The 9900-nt window shown below is 38.2% G+C and overlaps 1 long non-coding RNA gene across 1 annotated transcript; it reads left to right on the top strand.

Moving 5' to 3' along the window:
• Positions 1-5008: 5008 nt before the first annotated feature.
• LOC138884695 (uncharacterized) lies at positions 5009-6599 on the top strand. Its single transcript, XR_011404736.1, has 3 exons — positions 5009-5064; positions 5396-5462; positions 6488-6599. It is a non-coding gene; the product is annotated as an uncharacterized lncRNA (long non-coding RNA).
• The last annotated feature ends 3301 nt before the right edge of the window (positions 6600-9900 follow it).

Here is a 9900-nt window from a genome sequence, read left to right as displayed (position 1 = left end):
CTACTTGCTCTTTAAATGGTTTTACTACTTTGATATAGAACTACTTAGTGCCTTTACGTGATTTCATACCGTCAGCCATTATTTATTATTATTACTCACTGGGTCGGAGTACTCACATTACTCCCGGCATCGTGTGTGCAGGTACAAGTGTCCCTGAGGTGTAGAGCGAGCTTTCCTGCTGTTCAGGTTTTCATCAGAGTTATCGAGGTAGATGCATGGCGTCCACAGACCCGATTTCTCCCTCTATCTTTCTTTACTATTCCGCATTTTAGACATATTTCTACATTAGGCTGTTGAAACCTTGTATTAGAGGCTTAAACTTGTGACACCAGATCATTGGGCATTTGTAGAGATAACCTTGTAAGGACTATTGGGTGTTTGACTTCCGTCTTGAGTTGACGTATGACCTCGAGCTATGGATATGTTGAAGGACCTCTCGTGTAGTTTAGTTGTGGAGTGGAGTAGGTCTTCATGTTGTTTTATGAGTTAGATTGACTGGTATGAGGGTGAATGCGAGATTTGCAAATGGTTTGAGGAATTAGATGGGTTGTGTTGCATGAGCTTATGAAGGATTTAGCTTAATCTCATATAGTTGGAGCAGTCAACTAGTTATTGCGGCACAAGCCGTTGACATGACGCCTTGTCTTTTGAGGCTTTGCTGAGAATGGATAAGTTTACCTAGCTATTTCAAGTCCATTTTAGTGGTACACCTTCTGAGGACCCACATGATTTTCTGAACGGCTGCCATGAAGTATTGCAAAATATGGGAATAGTTGAAAGAAATAGGGGTTTATTTTTCTGTGTTTCAGATGACGGGTTCCGCCAAGAGGTGGTAGAAACATTAGGTATTTACTAGATTTGTTATAGTTTCGTCTGAAGATGCGGACGTATTAAGAAAATCACCCAGTGAATCATGCAGGGGTGCAACGGACCTTGACGTCAGGTTGATTTATATGAGTTACAAAGGACAACATTATGGATTATTGGACATTGTGACCCATGACTTCGCGCCAAATGGGGATGTATACTATCAATGAATGGACCGAATGGTCATATGTTATATCATTCTTGACCTGAAATGTATCTATATATATATATATATATAAGGTACTGAAAGGCTCCCCAATAATTTACACATATTTAAGGCCTGAGACATGCAGGGGATAAGGTTAGGACTTGCAGTATCTCTGCCTCCTTAATAATCCAATACTTCAGTATCAAAGGAGTTAGAAAAACAAATATAAATTTATAGAAGGTCTGCTCAGTGTGGAAGTCAAGGTTGCAGATTTTGGGTGCTTCAAAGGAAGTACAGTGGTTGACGATCTTCTGGACTATGTAGTTCGTGCCAAGATTTATCTTGATGGAGCTATACTTTTGTGATTATTGTATATAATTGGGGGGAAAGAGTTACCCTAAATAAGAATCGAAGAGTATACGAATAAATATGTTAGCTCAGCAGTGTTGAATCAACATAGCAAAAGAAGAAATTAGCCGCCGGTGTTTGTGGCAAGCCTATGAAGAAGGCAAACTAGCTAATGCAACACCACCTACTCAGCTCAGTTCTCATAAATGTTTTTGAAGGAGTTTGTCTCCCAGATTCCTGTAATATGTGGTCTGGACGGTTGTAACAGGTCACCATGATAGTGTCAGAATATGTCATCAGGTTTTATAAGTTAGCCGTCATACTCCTACTTTGGTTCCTAAGCCCGAGAGCAAGTCCACAGACTCATTAAAGGACTCAATTATGATTTTGAAATTTAGTAAAACCCGGGAAGCTACAGGTTGATGCTTCATTTCGGCTAGTGGTAGAAATTGCCAAAATATTAGAATGTATTCTGGATAAAAAAAACCTAAGAAGACCAAGAGGTCTCGAGGTTTTAGAGGATTCAGCGGATCCAACTCTACAACTACAAATCATTATGATAGGGGCTCGGGCAGTCGGCCATCCCAGTCAATATATCTGATTACTTGGGGTGCTCCAGAAAATTCTTTTAATGCACCACCGCCACGGGGTTCATAAAATGGTTATTCTAGTTATCTAAAATAGATTCAGTATGAGCAGCCGAACCCTCAAAGGGATTATTATGAATGTGGTATTACTAGGCACATCATGGGAAAATTGTCCTAGACTTGGGAGAAACATATTTTGTAAAAGCACTCAGGCTACATGCCCCATTACAGTTACTACTCCACCTACATGACCAACCAGAGGTAGGGGGCAGGATGTTAGAGGTGGAGGTGAGACTCCTAGAGGTGGAGACCGAGCCGTTGATATATTTTCTATGGTATGACTGAGGTCGCAACACCAGATGGTGTTGTTACAAGTATGGTCTCGAATTATTATAAAGTAACAATTTTGTTAACTTGATTCGGTTCCGAGTATCGAGGCAAGTCCTCCTATTGTGCTCCACTTATGAGTGAGCTTCGTAATTCTGAAATCTGCTTATGTGAATACTCCTGTTGGGAGATTCGATGGAAATAGCTATGTCCATCATTATGTGTTGAAATTTTGTTAAACGGAAAATTATTCAAAAGAAAAAAATGGAATGTTCCAATTTGGCACGATGTGCATATTACTTGTGGTACACAGTTGAGGATGAGATCCTCGTGTTTTATATAATGTAAAATATTTAAACAGGGCTACAAGCCGCGGTAGATGTTATATGAGGACGAGGTCCTTGTGGTGAAAAAAAATATTGTATGAATATCATTGTGATAATGTCGTTCTTGTAATGCGGAGATTAGTGTTATTGCTATATACTTTATGGTGCTTTGCTGGGTTGTGTACATGTTGTTAGGAGTTTATTTTGGTGTTACTCCGACAGGTGGATATGCCCAATTACAGGGGAGACTCTGCAGAAATTTCTGGAAAAAAAATTGGGAGTTAGAAAAATTTGGGATATTGAGATGTGCAAAGAAAGAGATAAGTTATATTATGTGTTTGAGGACGGACTCTACTTCTCATTTGAGGACGAATGACCCTAAGTAGGGGAGAATGTAATACCCCATATTTGATGGGTGCGTAGGCATGAGTTTCTATAGCCAGTCGAGACTAATATCATGTGTTGACGTGAAAATCAGACCTTTCTCGAAATGATTGGAGTGTATGAAATTTGGTCTTCAAGTTTACAAATATGGATAAAGGAAATAATCTCAATTGAAATGGTATTGTCAGACTTATGTTAAATGCGGTAATGTGGGATCAACCGCGAATATTTATGTAAAAGTAAAATGATCAATTTGGCAACCTGAGAATAATTCTTAGTACGTTCGAGGACGAACATTTATTTTAGAGGTGGAAAATGTGATGACCCAAAATGTCACCTTTAAATTAAATAACTATCTCTGTATTTAAGACCTTGAAAAGCGATATCAATAATTTCTCGACTTGCGTGCGCAGTCCATATAATTTTTCGGAAGGTTTTATGTGAAAAATGGATTAAATTGTGAATTAGAGCTTTAAAACTCAACTGAGTTGACTTCGGTCAATATTTTGAGCAAACGAATCCGGATCCAAGTTCTGACCATTCCGGTAGTTCCGTATCGTGATTTGGGACTTGGTCATATGCCCGAAATCGAATTCGGAGGTCCCTAACTCAAATTATCGCCATTTAACGGAATCTAAAAATCTAAGGCTAAAGATTTCTTAAGTTTGACTGGAGATTTGACTTTTGAGCAAAAGACCCCAGAATAGAATTTTGATGATTCCAATAGTTTCGTATGGTGTTTTGGGCTTAGGATCATGTTCGGTTTTGGATTTGGAAGTCCGTAGGACAATTTGACGCATTTTGGCGAAAGTTAGAAATTTGAAGGCTTTTGAGAAGTTTGACCGAGAGTTGACTTTTTGATATCGGGGTCGGATTCTGATTCTGGAAATTGAAGTAGGTCTGTAATATCGAATGTGACATGTGTGCAAAATTTGAAGTCATTCCGGAATGAATTTGGTAAGGTTTGAGACACTTGGTCTCTTTTAAGGAAACTTAAGTTGGAAAAATCAACCGGATGTTGACTTATGTGTTAGAGGGCTCGGATGTGAGTTCCGATGGTTCGGTTAGCTTTGGGAGGTGATTTATGACTTAGGAGCGTGATTAGAAGGAGTTTTGGAGGTTCGTAGTAGATTTAGGCTTGAATTGGTAAAGTTGATATTTTGGCATTTTCCGGTTGATAGGTGAGATTTTGATATAGGGGTCGGAATAGAATTTCGAGAGTTGCAGTAGTTCAGCTATTTCATTTGGGATATGTGTGAAAAATTCCATGTCATTCGGACGTGGTTTGGTTGGGTTTTTTTATCAAGATAGTGATTTAGAAGATTTTGAAATTCTTGGGCTTGAATCCGATGCGAATCTGGTGTTGTGATGTTGTTTTGAGTGTTCCGGGGGTTGGAAAAAGTTTGAATAATATTATGGGATATGTTGGCATGTTTGGTTGAGGTCCCAGTGGCCTCGGGTGAGTTTCGGGTGGTTAAACGGACTATTTCATTTTTGGAAAAGTTGCTTTTTTTTTTTGAGCTTCAGGTGTGCACCAAAAAAATTCGGGTGTGAGAAGCCTAGTTTGGAAGCTCATATCGAGCAATATATAAGGAATCAGAAAAAGTGCAAAACATGAAAGTTGTATCCCTTGCATTCTAGTTTCCAGAAAGTTCAACCATTCAGGATTTGGATATTCTATTAGAAAGTAATGATGGATCGAATATGGCTGATGGATCAGTTTTGACAGAATTTTCTGATACACTTTAGAAGCTCATATCTCGGAATATATAAAGCGTTATACGGTGTGTAACCTATTAAATGAAAGATCTTCGAGTCTAGTTTTTAAATATTTAAATCGTTTGTCATTTGGATATTTCCACAAGGAGTTATAGGCATTTTAACAGAAGATGTACAGCTGGGAAAATGGTAAGAGGATGTACAACCTTTACAGCGCAAGGTACACCTCGATGAAGCCTGGGCAGAATGTTTTTATGTCTTTTTGTCCGCGATTTGGGTCCATTTTTCACCCATAGTTGATCATTTTGAGAGCTTTTTGAAGGAGATTGAAGAGGGATTCATGGAGAAACGTTTGGAGGTAAGACTTTCGGACCTAAAATTCATTTATATTATGAAATCCACCTAGAAAATCATTGAATTCTTGCTAAAAATGGAAGAAATAGGGCTTGAGATTTTGAGATTTTGATTGGGGATTTGGAGGACCATTTGGGGTTGGATTTGAGAACTTTTGGTATGTATGAACTCGTGGGGAGATAAGGAACCCGTTGATGTAAAAATTTCTGAATTTCGAGAAGTGGGCCCAAGGCTCGGATTTTGCTAATTTCGGGATTTTTCATGTTTTTTGATTGTTTTTGCTTGGGCTTTGTTCCCTTAGCATATTATGACGTATTTATTTTTATTTTGGATAGATTCAACGCGCGTGGAGGCCAATTGAGGGGCAAAGGCATCGCGAGCTAAAGAATTAGCCGGTTCGAGGTGAGTAATAATTTTAAATGATGTCCTGAGGGTTTGAAAACCCGGATTTTGCACAGCGTAGTGCTATACTGTGATGAGACACATGCTGCGTTATGAGCGTGGGGTTCATTGCTACTGGAGATTATGACTTGGTCCATCCCAATTGATATTTTCACTACATTTTGAATGAGACTTATGTATTGTCATCATGACTTGGGCTAGTTGCCATGTTTGGGGCCTTGTGCCGACCTGTAGAACCCTTATGGGATTTTTGACTGGTTTTCCTCACTTATTTGCTAAAAATCATATCCTCAGTCATGTTTCTAATTGTTTAAAAATGATATGAACCGGGTTATGAAATGTTAATCATAAATGAAAGAAATATGTGGGCTGAGATCCTTACCTTATATTATTGTGCCCGAGAGTCTGTGATTATAATGACTGAGAGGGGTTGAGGACCCAATAGTGAGGATATTATATATGATATTGGATCAGGCTGCACACCGCAACAAATACTTATATGGACCGGGTTGTGCGCCGCAGTAAATATATAAATATATATATGGATTGGGCTGCACGCTGCAACAATATAGCGCTTGGGGTGTAGGAGCCCCTCCCGAGTCTGCACACCCCCAGTGAGCGCAGCTGACTATTATTATTATGGATCGGGCTGTGTGCCACAACGATATACGGATCGGACTGCACGTCGCAATGGTATATATATATATATCGGTATATATATATATGTTCAATTTCAGTTATTGTGAGAAGTATATGAATTGAGTATTGAGGGTAAGAAATAAGTAAATAAACAGAAATGCTCGAGGAGCGGATTTATACTGGATTAATGCCTGTCAAACTACCTGTTTTCACCTGGTTCAAAGAGTTTCATTCAATTTTCTTTACTACTTGCTCTTTAAATGGTTTTACTACTTTGATATAGAACTGCTTAGTGTCTTTACGTGATTTCATACCGTCATCCATTATTTATTGTTATTACTCACTGGGTCGGAGTACTCACATTACTCCCTGCACCATGTGTGCAGGTACAGGTGTCCCTGAGATGTAGAGCAAGCTTTCCTGCCGTTCAGTTTTTCATTGGAGTTATCGAGGTAGCTGCATGGCGTCCGTAAACCCGATTTCTCCCTCTATCTTTCTTTACTATTTTGCATTTTAGACATATTTCTGCATTAGGCTGTTGAAACCTTGTATTAGAGGCTCAAACTTGTGACACCAGATCATTGGGCATTTGTAGAGATTTCATTATGGCCTTCCACATATTTCAATCTTTTATTTCAGACTTCTACTTATATTAAATTGGTATCTATTTCTGAAAATTGGTAATGAATTCTAATAAGAAGGGATTGTGAGTGGTAATTGGTCGGGCTTGCCTAGCATCGTGTTGGGTGCCATCACGACCGGAATTGCGGTATATTTAGGGATAGATCTAATTTTTAGGATTTTGAAGTCAACTATTAAATGTATTATCCACTTGGACAATTTAACATTGTGCAATAGAATCATGACCTTGCATAGACTTCCAATTCCAATTTCCTTCTCTTATAAATATGAAGTATCATGCTGTAGAAACATTTTAACGCGTAAGCTGAATGTTCATGTATAATAATAGTCGCAAGAAATATATTTCTTTCATGGATGATGAAATGCTGAAGGTAGTCAAATGAAACTATTGGCACTACAAAAATATAAGAAAGATCTCATGGCAACTATTGGTGGTTGTATAATAGCCAGAGCCATCAACAATATTTTTCTTACCAAGATAAGATGATCTTTAGCGTATATGCATTATAAAAATTATTTTATTGGGAAAATGCATAAGTACCTCTAACCTATACCTGGATTCTCAACTACACACTTTTTCTTTGCGGGAATCCTATTACCCCCTAACCTTATTTTAAATGTAATTATTTGTACCCTTAAAGCTGACAACCAAATTCTTGGCAAATGGTGAGCTACACGCACCCCCACATGTATTTTTAGTACTTTTTTTATTCTTTCTTCTTTTTCTTATCCATTTTTCTTCTTTCTTATTATTATCATTTTTTTGGTTATTTAATTCTCTTTCTTTTTGTTTTGGTCACCAGCGGCATAAAATGGTGGTCGTCGGAATTTCACAAACACCATTTTTTTCGGTGAATTTCTTTTTCCAACGATAGATTTTTATCCCGATCTAAGTGTGTTTTGTTTTATATATATATATATATATATATATATATATATATATATAAATTTTTCTTGAAAGTGTAATTTATGTGTGGGAGGAAGAGTAAAAGAAATAAAAACGAATATAAGCTGAGAAAACTTTTTCCAGTTAAAATTTCAATACTTCATTTTTTTCCGGCGTGGGAAGGTTTTTCGATGATGAATTTTTTCCCCCAAATCTGAGTGTATTTTGCTTTGCTTATGAATAGATCTTTTTGAGAGTTTAATTTGTGTGTGAAAAGAAAAAATAGAAGAAAAACGGTTAGACAAAGTCGTCGATGAATGAATATCCGCCGGAATTAGAGAAGAAACGAAAAAAAAGTAAAAGAAAAAAGAAAAAGAAAAAGGAAACGGAAAAGGAAAAGGAAAAGGAAAAAAAGTAAGAAAAATGGTAAAAAAGAATAAAAAATAATTTGAAAATCGTTTTTTCTTGCTTCTCACTCTCCCTTTGAAATACACACACTCTGCCACGACAGCGTTAATGGTGCAAATAACTCCATTTAAAATAAGTTTAGGGGAGTAATAGGATTCCCGCAAAGAAAAAGTGTATAGTTGGGAATTCGGATATAGGTCAGGGGGTACTTATGCATTTTTTCCTTTTTTATTTTGTCATCCTAGAATTATATATATGTTAATGCAAACAATCTAATATTCTTTGCATGGTTAATATATAAGTATTAGTATCACCGGACGTGATTCATATTTCAATAGAATTAGGATATACTTCCCATCTTTTATTCCTTATCGTGTGGCATTGATTCAGCTTGAAGCATAACTCTTTGAGTTCCTTACACGCATTTGTATGCTCACATGAGTGCTCGGTATCGACTATGCATCGACGGCTTGTGATCCACTGGTTGAGGCGCGAAATGTAATTTAGGTGTGCTAATGATGGGACAGTTTGGAGGACTTGAGGCCGAGTTTTGACTGTAGCTTGAGCACGGGGATTCGGTTATGTGAGCATATGCTTTTGGACATATACGTCTGGTAGTGTCCTTATGAGTGGAATCTGTGGCTCGATGAGCGGCTAGATGGATACAGGATGAATATGATGTGTCTGCAAAATCTATTCATATAGTTTGAATGTGGCGAGAAGAGTTTGCTTGATGTAAAAAGGACTATTGGGTACTTGATTTATGTCTTGATTTGACGTAATGGATCAAGTTGTGGGCGTGCTGAGGGATCTTTCATGTTGTTTAATTATGGAGTGAAGTAGATTTTCATGTCTTGTTCTGAGTTCGAACTAAGGAAGGTTAAGTGATTGCGTAGTAGTTGTGACTGTGGAAAGCTATAGAGAGATGTCAGTTTGAGGCAAATCAGGTAGGTCATCTCCTGCGGGGGGGTCCTGAGGTTGCTTGATCCCTATGTTGTTTTGTAGAGAGTTCTCATGTAGCGACCTGGCCAGTCGTTTTAAAGATTAACGCCCCGATCCCCTATTAATTGCATTCTCCGTGCTTGTTTCTGCTATTGTGAGTTATCAGGAGGATTTATCTGGAGTTTCGAAGAGTTTTGGGGTACTTAGTCCCTAAATGAGAGCTTAAGTTTTGGATTTTGGACTGTAGACGGAGCAATATGAAGATAGCGGAATTATGTCGGTTCCGTTAGCTCCGATGGGTGATTTCGGGCTTAGGGGCGTGTTCGGATTGTGTTTTGGAGGTCTGTAGCTTATTTAGGCTTGAAATGCCAAAAGTTGAATTTTTTAAGTTTCCGGTTCGACAGTGAGATTTTGATATCGGGTCCGGAATGGAATTCCAGAAGTTGGAATATCTCCTTAGTGTTGAATGTGATGTGTTTGCAAAATATCAGGTCATTCGGACGAGGTTTGATAGACTTTTTGATTGAAAGTATAATTTGAGAGTTTCTGGAGTTCTTAGGCTTGAATCCGATGTTAAATTGATATTTTGATGTTGTTTTGAGCGTTCCGAATGTTGGAACGAGTTTGAATGATGTTTTAGGATTTGTTAGTAGATTTGGTTGAGGTCCTAGGGGCCTTGAGTGAGTTTCGGGTGCTTAACGGAAATTGATTTCGGACTTAGGCAGAAAATCTGATTACTGAACCTATCATAACCACACCTGCATGTGTGGGACTGTAGAAGCGGCTAGGTGAGAAAAATTTGGTCCAAGCTCCAGAAACCGCAGGTGCGAAAAGTGGAACGCACCTGCGAGACCGCAGGTGCTGAAAGGCAGTCGCAAAAGCGGAAATTTGGGTTTAATGAAAAGTCGCAAATGTGACTTG

This window comes from Nicotiana sylvestris, unplaced genomic scaffold, assembly GCF_000393655.2.
Source record: "Nicotiana sylvestris unplaced genomic scaffold, ASM39365v2 Un00045, whole genome shotgun sequence".
In the NCBI taxonomy this organism is placed as follows: domain Eukaryota; kingdom Viridiplantae; phylum Streptophyta; class Magnoliopsida; order Solanales; family Solanaceae; genus Nicotiana; species Nicotiana sylvestris.
Note: the sequence above shows the minus strand (reverse complement) of the source record. Positions and strands in the feature narration are given on the sequence as shown.